The sequence below is a fragment of the Diprion similis genome, chromosome 1 (assembly GCF_021155765.1).
Source record: "Diprion similis isolate iyDipSimi1 chromosome 1, iyDipSimi1.1, whole genome shotgun sequence".
NCBI lineage: Eukaryota > Metazoa > Arthropoda > Insecta > Hymenoptera > Diprionidae > Diprion > Diprion similis.
The window spans coordinates 13,535,796-13,546,891 of record NC_060105.1 but is presented as its reverse complement, the minus strand read 5'-3'; the positions used below and the strand labels follow the sequence as shown (position 1 = coordinate 13,546,891).

General features: G+C 35.4%; 1 protein-coding gene across 1 annotated transcript in view; it reads left to right on the top strand.

Moving 5' to 3' along the window:
- The window catches only part of LOC124411791 (facilitated trehalose transporter Tret1-like), an 80,861-nt gene that overhangs the window by 9,467 nt on the left and 60,298 nt on the right, over window positions 1–11,096 (top strand). The window lies entirely within an intron of this gene.

The following is an 11,096-nucleotide window of genomic DNA, read 5'->3' as shown; positions in this document are numbered from 1 at the left end:
GTAAAGGACAAACCGCGCAAGCGGTTGAAGAAAATAGAACAAAATCCTTCGATGTAAAGGGCATCGAGGATGTGACACTGAAAAATTTGAGATTGGATAAAATCATAAAACTTGCTAAGAATCACGAAACAGCAGATATGAACATAACAAAAGAGTAGAAGAATGGAAGTTTAGACGCTAGTGTTAATACTATTAGAAGAGAAAATAGATCCCAGTCTCGACGCAAGAATCAAAAACAAACTACAACAATACCAATATCGTCAACAATCGAAACTTTCGAAAGTTAAATCAGAAAACTCGATGACAAATAGCCAGGAAGCGGCAGGACCAAGGACGCACAATACTTGTTTTTGTTTTGGTAAACCTCGGCATTGGAAATATTAGTGTAACGCATTGCAATAACAGTGTAGTGAACGAAAACACAAGGGCACTTGGTCTCAGTTTGCCGCTATAATAGTGCTAATAATAACGCAAAGAGGCCCAGACTTAAACATGTGCCTGAAGAAACTGTTACTAAGTCACGGAGGTTCTGAGTCAATTATTCTATGACTTGGTTCTACAATTTCAGTAAAGTTCTGAATTGTTTTCCATAATGCCTAGATCTCTTCTCTATTTTGTTCAAGGTCTCAATGCTTACTCTAATATTCTGTTCGGCGGTTCTATTTGGTGGAAAAGTAGGAGGAGTTCAAAAGAACCGTGGTTTCTCGCGGGTCTAGAATGATTGGTTGAGGCTGTTTAATCATTTCAGGGTAAGGTTTTTGATTAGTGCATACGATCTCAGCGGGGAATTAGCCCGAGACGGTTGGTGTAGGGTAGTAAGAGGTGTACCGCTAATTGGTCACATCGTTGTTAAAACGAAGGCACTATCCCTAGTACTGAGAATAAGGGCTTCTTTGTTTGTGATATATCCATGATTTCTCTTCCCACGTTTCTTGTTTCAGTCTACTCTATTATCTTAATTGAGAACTGAGTTTGAAATCTATTGTAAGTGTTTATTGCTTGATTTATTGCAGCTGAGATCGTAAATTAACGGTTTTATGTGAAAGCTAATGTTGAAAGATACAATGGTCAAATGCGAAAAGATATATGTACCATTTACAATATGTATGAGCTTGGCTGATGAAGTAAAGCCAACTCGAAAGAGGTAGGGTTAATCTAACGTTTGAAAACTATCGATATCAAAGTATTACACGTTACGATGGTAACTCTGTATGTCGGTATTTGTCTAAAAACTGTGGTAACAGCGCGTAAGGCTCTCTTATGGTAACTGCACGTTGGCAGAGGTAGGGCGCAGAGAAGGCGCCGCAGTGGTTACCGGCAAGGACGTAACGATATGTAACTACCAGAGTAATAAATGCGCGTTATACTTGTGTTTGACTCTAATGAAAATACTAGCCGTCGTTTATCGTGAGGAGACTCTATGACATTGTATGGAAGCCCCCCCCGCCCGGCGCCCGACACGCGCGCACGTTTCTTTGTCTCACTTCCCTTCACGGTACGACAACTGCTCTTGGTGCTCTTGATTGATTCGTCTATCGCAAGCACGCACGACCCCTCTTTGACGCCGTTACTCGCGTCCAAAGTTTCGTGGCTGTTCCTTACCATCGTTTATTCCACAAACTCGTCGACGCTAAGCTCTTCATCCGACGTACCCTTGGTATTCTCTAAATCGACGCTCTAGTGTCACCTTCTTTCCCGTTGTCGGGGAGTTCAGTTGCTGCATTTGCTGCCTGAGCTGAACTACGGTTACCTTATCTGCCGGTGTTGATGACACCGAAAATTTTCTTATCGCACCCGTGGACGATTTGCCCGCGCCACGAATAGACCCGCTTTTTTTTTAGGTGCCGTCTCCACCACGTCGCCGTGCTCACTCACCCAGTCTCTCTTCCTCAGATCCTTTGCAAGGCCTTCGCCGTCTTCGTCGCTTCGCTTAACTGCTCGCCGCTTGCCGCTTTTTTCTTGTCTTTCTTGTTCGTTAGCGATTTTACCACCACCATTGTTGCGTATACAATAAAACTATTTCTTGACTCCTATGATTCTCAGAATTATTTAGGTCAACTACCGATATTTGCTCGACTTACAGTGAACCTCCCCAATAGCGGACACCTTTGGAAGCGGAAATCTTGAGCGCTATTGGGAAGGTTATTCAGCTTACAGCTCATATTTTACTGCAAAAGTTCGCTATATTTTATTGCAGATAAAAATATACATACAGTAAGTCCGGTATAGTTGCCGCATATTATCAAAAAGTTGAATGACAATGTTGATTTTGTAGTATCTATTTATTTATATTTTTTTCATGTCAAGTAAACATCAAACAATCATAAGAATCTCATATACATGTAACAATCAAATTCTTTGTGCTTGGAAAAGAACAAAATTTAAAGTTGGGCGATTGGCCAGCTATCCCGAGGTTGCTGGTTGGTTGCCCCACTGGCTCGGGATAGTTGCCCCACCTTATAATCACGTATCTTCTCTTATCTATTCACTTTTTATCGTGTCTCTTTCTTTTCACGCTCTCCACAAATATTGCACCATACTCTACACGTTGAACAATTTTCGTGTAGCCACTTTTGACAACTCATGCGTATTATCTGATCAGCCTTTCTTGAGATCCTCTTCCATCCATTTTGAGCGATTTATGATGTGCGACGGAGTGTTTTTTCGTGGCATGACTGAAAATGATATACCAAATCTAATCCATCTAACTCCAATGAATATTTCGAGAGTTTGATGTATCTCAATATTTTTTTTAAACAGAAATATTTTTTTCCACACGTTATGAATGGCGCATTTACCCCCGAAAAAACTGGCCAAGTATCCCGAATATAGGGGTTAGATGCCCCAGACCTTGGAAATTATTTTTTCGTATTCTAAAATTGAGGTTATGGTCCCAAACAGTTGTGCGGGACTCGTACTTCTCTATCATAGCCGATAAACTCATGTATTCAATCGCATAGTACTCATCTTTCCGAAAGTCTAAAAAAAACTTTAGCGTTAATTTGATATAACATCTTACCTATAAGTCTGTTGCCTCGTTCTTTAGGTGCGTGAAACCAACCACAAATCACGTATTTGTTCTACTATTACGCAGCTGATTAAACGTCTGCGACAGTAGCGCCATCTGGCTTGTAGTTATGGAAATCCGGAAGGTGGAGCAACTATCCCTCCGGGGCAACTATTCCGGACTTACCCTACAAAAGACATGTAATATTTTAGTGCTACACGAAAGTACACAAACGAATAGATAAATGTAACACTGTAACGAACGGAAAAAAACAACACTTTATTTATAATACAGTATAAAATTAAACATGTATGTTGTGGAGTTGTAGGGTGATTATAGAATAATTGATACCGGGAATTATGTTTAACAGTAACAAGGAATTAATGAATAGTTTATTAAGATACGAAAAACAACACGTACAGGAACGATTCGATTAATTAACAAGGATGCAAAAGGCAAATAGAATGAAGCTATGTAGTAGATACGTATGTTCTGAGAGCACGACGAAGACCGTGCAGAAAAATTCCAGGCACGGTCAAACCTTTGGCTCTCACGCTAGCCAGGTGAAGCCTGGACACTTGGAAATTATCCGTAAAAAGACGTTGTACAGAAAATAAAGGGATATCTGAATTCTAAGAATTTTCTTCGACGGTTTGCAGGTGGCGAATGGTAATAAACTTAAAAAAGAATAATTTCGTTAGAGGTACTTACATGTACCATGTACCATACATGCTACATACTTACGTATACAAGGGTGGTCGTTAAATGGTTGTTTTTGCAATTTCAATGCTGAATAGTTGTAGATCTGCTTTACATATAAAAAAATCTTTAATTTTTTTAGATTTTTATTTTGAGCCCGAGTCTCTCTGCTAGCCTTTCTTTGCACTCAATTCTTGAAAACCTGAGAAAATAACGACGATTTGAAATACAACGAAAATTTAAAAAAAGTACACATAGGTAAATACTACCTTATATAGGTTGAAAAATGATTAAAAAATAATATACTAAATTGAAACACCCGCGATTCGTATGGAATATACGATCTACAGAGAGACTAAGGGCTGAGAATAAATATCTGAAAAAATTAGAGAACAATTTTTTCTACTTTTGGAGCCGATTTATGACTATCCAACATGATCTTCTATTTAACGACCACCCTAATGTATACACGTACATACATATGAGTTCTTTTTACTCGTTAGGACTTGAAAACATTAACAATTATCGTTTGTTTTTTAGTAGTTTGGATTTTTTTTTAAAGTGGATCTCAACTTCAGATATTTAGATCAAGCAATAGAGTAGATAATGAGTGATTCTGCGACAAAAATACTATTAGGATACCGACTGTTCATGTCGTCAACAATCAAAAGTTGGATAATCCATTATATATCCGTCTTATATATCGACAATTTTTCCTGGGAACGAAAATACAAAAAAACTATTTAGTCACTTCAAAGATTTGAACGATTAAAGTGGCGGCAATCGAGAACTAAGAGCATGGATGAAATAATTAACAATAATACGAAAAAAAGCAATAACAACAACAACAAAAGTTGTATTCAAATGGAGCAAGATGATAATTTTTTTGAAATCAAGACACAACATCACGTAGAAACTGATCATGTCTCTCATACTGCTTTTCAAACAGCAAGTCACAGTATAACCTGTCCAACTGATGAAGTAATTAGTAGAAATACTTGAGATAAGCCTACATATTGCTTTTGCAATATTGATTGTTATGATGGCGTGAGCACTGCAGTAGTGCAAGTAAACATCTCAATTAAAATGACAGCAGAAAAAATGTGTGAAGCAAATTCACAGTCTTTACGAAACAATGTCCATGATATAGGTTGTGATCCGATTGATAAAGATCCCACAAAGTCACATTGCCAAAGTTTCCGTATAATTATCTGCAATACATAACGACCAATCCTTAAGCAGTATAACTGGTCTTAGTTTTGCAATTTTTTCATTTCTTTTAAATATATTTGTAGACTCCAAAACATTGAAAGTTGATAAAAAAAACTAAATTATTAAATACCTCAACGAAATTCAAAACCGGTCTTACAGTCACGGTACTACGTGTACTATTTGATATCCATCGTACTTCACCACAGAAAATGTTTATAAATAATTTACAGTAGCTGAATATTTTGTTGACAAATTTTATATTCCGGCCTTCGAAAGCTACTGTAAAATAAACTTCACCAAAAGCTTTTAAGAGAAATTGTTCAGAAACACGCGTGGTAATCGATTGTACTGAAGTGAATACTAAAATGCCTCCAGAAGTGAAAGATAGAGTTTTAATGTACTCCGAATACCAATATCATCACTCAGTGAAATTCTTGGTAGGGTATACTCCGAATGGTTTTATAAGCTTTGTATCTACATGTTACGGTGTTCGTGCTGACGATAGTTTTATTACGAACGACTGTGGTCTAGTGAATTCAATAGAACGAATCAGAATAAATGATTAATTGTTTTTCAATTTTATTTCCTCGTGTGTTAAAAATGATATATTTTCTAGAATCTTAAGTGTGATAAAAAAATTGTTATTCACGTATAAATTAAGTAAGATTTGATATATTTATTTTCTATCACATTTTTATTAGTACTCTCTAACCAGCAATTAATATTTTTACTATAATAAAGATTTTAACAGAAAATTATGTTGATAGTAAATAATATTTTCATCACAAGTATGGACAAACTATTAACCTTAATTATTAACTGAAAGGTAATGAGTACATGTTGACTTTAGTAATTAAACGATAATTATTAATATTACAGATCAATAGTTAATCCAAATCACTCGAGTACGTAAAAAAGAAACGTTGTAGAAAATGAGTAAAATAAAATTTCTGTAAGTTAAATACTATTTTTGTTTTTGAATTCATTGTTTCCCCCAATTGTAATGAGAGGACTTCGCTTTCGTGAATAAATACATGACTCACAGAAAGCTATATTCGTTAGTATACATTCGCAGTTGAATTTGAGTATTAATGCATCCCTGGTGAAAATAGACACCATAATTTTTCGATTGTTTCTCTGACGAACTCTGAAAATGAGAAAAATGAAAAAGCAAACTTTTTCATAAATTCAAATCCTGGAGAAAACGGAAAAAATCTTTGAAGAACCTGTAAAATTACGGAAAAATCTGAATAAGTCTGAAAATATCTCCCGGTAAATTTTTGGAGAATAACGTGGTAGCAGAAAAGTGAAGGAAAATTGCTTTTTAAGCAACGTAATATGCGCCAATAAATTTTTTTTTTAAATACTCTGCATTGCTCTGAGAAAACATGCAATTCTCTGATGGATCGACCTATGCAGATATTCAGAAATTTATCTGCTTGCCGGTATAGGAACGGAATCTCTTTCAACAGCGTTTTCCAAAGACTATTTCTTCAAGTAAATTTTTCAATTTTTCAAATTCCCGTTAATCAAACCAAATTAAAAACTGTTTTTAATGAGTTATTCAAACTCTTAACCATGATATGCTTTCTCGTAAGTAGTGTAATATTTCAAGTTTAGGATATATAGAAGTTATAAAAAAGTTCTGTTATGTATTCCTGCGTTTGACAATGAGTTATAAGTGTATAACTGATTGATAAAATGTATTGTATTCCGTGATTTTGTTATGTAAGGTGTACGACTGTGTTCCATAATAATGAGAATCGCAGAGGAATTGCGCAGTTTCTCAGAGAAATATTTGTGCCAAGGTATGGCTGACAAATTCTTGCCTTGAAATGATTGGCAGAGAAATTTTCATAATTTTCAAAGATATTCAGAGATGAACAGATTTTTTCAGAGAAGGACAGAAATTTCTTGAATGAGAACTTCTTACGTTGAAAAGATTTTCAGCGAAAAAATGTGATTTTACTCTGTAAAAAAGTCTGATCTTTTTCTGACAAGCATCTGAATTTACAGAAAAATTGCAAAGTTAATTTGCAGAGATATGACAGTTTTTTTTTCGCCAGGGTAGAATAGGTCTTGCTTAACTGCAAGCCATTTTCATCAAGCTTTACGTACTTAAAGTTTACTTGAAATAATTGTTCAGTAAAACTAGGTTCATTTCTAAACATACCAGCACTTCATTCCAATTAGTTATCTCTCCCAAATGTTTGGCCTATACATTAAAATACCATCTGGAGCGCAACTTAACCATGGCTGAGGAATGTTAATAATTAGACCAACCTCAACTACTTCCTATTTCGATATCAATTTTTTGTACTCTTCAAGTGCACGTTATTTTGTTTTTTGCCATTACACATACCTAAGGTATTAACTTTTCCTGGGTTTAGAAAGACGATGTGACAACTTTTTCAACATCAAAACAATTTCACATTGATTTGTTACCATTACTTACAGTAATACGTAGTTTTCATTTCTGAAACCACTCTCAATTTTTTGATTGATCAATTGTGCTAATACTTATGATTAATGCTCTATTCACATCGGAGCATACTTCTTTTTCACAGAAATCATACAATTCCTTCTTTATGTAAAACCGAATACAATGGAAATTGTTTACTAGCTGAAGCATGAACACTTCTAAGGCTACTTTTTAGCCTTCTCTTCCAAATTTTGTTTCTTTATTATTAGTACAATTTGAATCATAGATTCTACTGCCATTGTTTCAATTCAATTTTTTTATAGTGATTTTAGCATGGCGAATAAAGGTGATTTGGCTCAAGATTTTCCTAAGCTTTTAGTTGATATTTCATAAGGTTAATGCGTAATAGCTTTACTGCGTAACGAAGGAGGTGGAAACAAAGTCGTTATTCTCGCACCTTTACCTCAGCCTTGAGAGTGATTAGTTTTAGCTGCTGCTGACTCCGGAAAATTAATCAAATGTACTGCAGCACATGTATGTTTTCATTGTTCTGATAGACTCGCTTTGCAAGTACATATGGCATAATTAATACGTCGATTGTTATCAAGCTAAAATCAATATTTGAAAAATTATTATCTACTGTTTTCATAGGGTAATTTATACTGAAAAGAACAGGCATCTGATGAATTCTTTAATAAATTAAATATTATAAAGAAATAATAAAATTATGCAAATTTTCGAACATCCTTTACGCGCATTTTTGTCAAAATGTATCTATGACTTAAGTACGGGTTTGAACATAAAATTTCACGCTATCGATTGCCGATGTTAAAAAAAGGGTCACCAATAATAATAAAAAAGTTAACCTTGAAATAACCTTGAAGGTCATCGTCAAGGTCAAAATCAAGGTCACCATTGAATTTCCCGTTAAAAGTTACTACAAGAATGACCTTAACCTTTTTGAAAAATGTCTTACTTGAGAAAATATTTAGCTGTCCCGTTACTTTTGTGACTGTAATTTAATTATAAGAATAACTTACAATAATTTTGATACTATGAATGTTAGGAAACACTGGTTTGAACGACAACTGTACACGTTATTACTACTTTTTCATTTGAGTCTTCTGTTTCAAGTACGCTTATAACGTGGCCTGATTTGAACAATCTCTAACCTTCAATGTCATTTTGGCCAGGAATCCGATCATTTTTTATTTGTACTTTTTCACCTTTCGTTCACTATTTTCGACCATGTCTTGGGATGATGTTGTCTGCATAGCCATAGAATGTCGAGATTTGCCTTGTAAATATTACTACACCTAATACCTTGCCTCCCCACCCTGTATGTGAGAGGTTTGAGTTGATGAAACGTCTTATTTCAGAGATAAAAATAATAACTTGAAAGGATTTTTTATTTTTTTGAGTTCTTCAGCAAATCAAAGTTAGATTTTCTAACAAAATATAATACTGGTCATAATTATAATAATAATTTCATATTAATGACTGCATATCAGTACGGAATATGTTACTAATGGCAATTAACAGTCACTAAAAAAATTTTTTTTATGCTCTTACCCATAACTCTGTAAATATTCCATGCAACTAAACATTTATAGTGGAGATGATATCTTGTCCTCGATGCAATGTGAGATATAATCAAAGGGTACTGTTGCAGCTGTACAAATGGTCAGCGAAGAATTGGATTTTGCCCTCATATAACTGCTCTTGTATACCACGTATCTTACGGCCAGTACTTATCAAAAATGATTTGATCCGTGCAAATTCTAACAAAATTATTTGACGTGGAAGTTTACCCCATTGCTAATGAAGACAGTGACGAGCTCTACTTTCGGCAGCAATCTGTGTCGTGTATTTTCCAAATTTCAAAATAATTTTTCGGTGTCGTAAAAAACAGCGCCGCTAGTGAAACAAGAACTATTTATTTGCGCAGTTCTATGAAATACACAACATATGCTTCACCTCTAATCTCAGACTAAAAGCAATAAAATCGAACTTAAGAGTTGCAAGAAAACTTGCATGAGCTGAAGCATGAAACAGCGGTTTTTCACCGCGAAAAGTGATCGCTTGCTAGCGCCATTTCTGGCTTAGGCCACCCTTGCATTTAATACGTGCAAACCCGTAAGCCAAACCCTGAAGCTGAAGCTAGCAGCCAGAGTTAGCAGCCAGATGTCTTAAACTTTTTGAAAATAGAAAAATTCAGTTCAGTTTTTTTCTGTTCTACAGAAGTATTGGAGATTCAAGGTATTTCACGAAATTTTGATTTTCGGACTTCATTACCTTAGTCGAATGAACATTAGAACGTTTGGCTTCTGATTCTGGCAACTACTTGATGATGACATTTGGCATCCACTTGCCAAGGTCAATGAGCAATACACTAATGACCTGAAATCATGAGGTGCTATTGAAGACATTGTTGCAGCGTAAAGTTTCAGTACCAGCCACGGCCCGTACGCTATATTTACGTTTCGAAATAAGCCAATCAATCAGCTCCATGAAACCTGAGACTTGACCCCGGCACTGATGCAGATTTATCAAATTTGTGAGTTGGAAAAAAAATTCAATAAGCTGTCGCTGTCCTTTTGAAACAGGCGTGATACTGATTTGTTCTAATGGCAATGCATTCCCGCCTGAAATATTGTAAGTTACATAAATTGCTTACCTTTAAACCCAGAACTATGTTAACCATCCTCAACCCTCAGATTGACCCTGTCAACGGAATTCATAACATCTTAGCTCACTTTCGAGAAGGTGATACTGTTCTTATCAAGTTTCCTAAACATCCTTTTGTTAACGGAGTTATTTCACGCCAGCTCAGGCCTACTCGTTACCAGGGTATCAGTTGCAGGTGTTTTGAAACATGTTCATCTAAACCAACTTATACGACTATCCTAAGATACTAAGATTAAATTACGTTAATAAATTAGTATACACTTATAATATGTTTTACTGTAATATTTTTGTATTTTTATATGGAATTCAATACACTTCTCTGTCGTGTTAATGCTCTCAGAACGTCATTACAGAACATTAATCATTAAGATATCTTTAATAAAACGTATATAATCCGAAAGCGTCCGACTACAAGTGTCTCTATTTAACGCTTCAAATGATACAGTTCCCGAAACACGTCATGGCTCGCAAGTGGTGGATGAAAAAAAAAATTAATTATTCTTATGTAACTACACTTACGTGAAAAAATAAAAGATGTTCTACTGAGAAATATTACTATTCCATGCCTCTTGAATACCTAAGGAATAGGTTTTACGAAGCTGAAATATCCAACTTTTTCCTGCCATTTGTGAAGAAATATTGGTAAATACAAGTAAAAAATTCATCTGAAACAACAACCACCTGGTGTCAGGACTCAAATCAGACGGGCCCCAATATTTTATACAGACTTGTCAATCGGTTACATAAAATATGATCTATGTAGGATTACTGCGAGCTAAATGATCGACGAAGAATTGATAGCGGAAAACGTGCCAACTGAAGACACGATAACAGATAATGTTATCGAGTTTGACGAGATTAGATCTCCAACAGAATTCCTCAAAGTCGATCTAATTAGCTTGGAGATGATGCCTAACTCTTCGATTTCTATAACGGCAGCAAATGAGGAGACGACAGTTGTAGGTACCGGCAGTATAAGACAACCGATAGTAGAAGAATATCAGCTGCAATTCGAAAGGATAGTGAATCAATCTAACAATAAGATCAAATCAAGTCCTCCATTCGAGT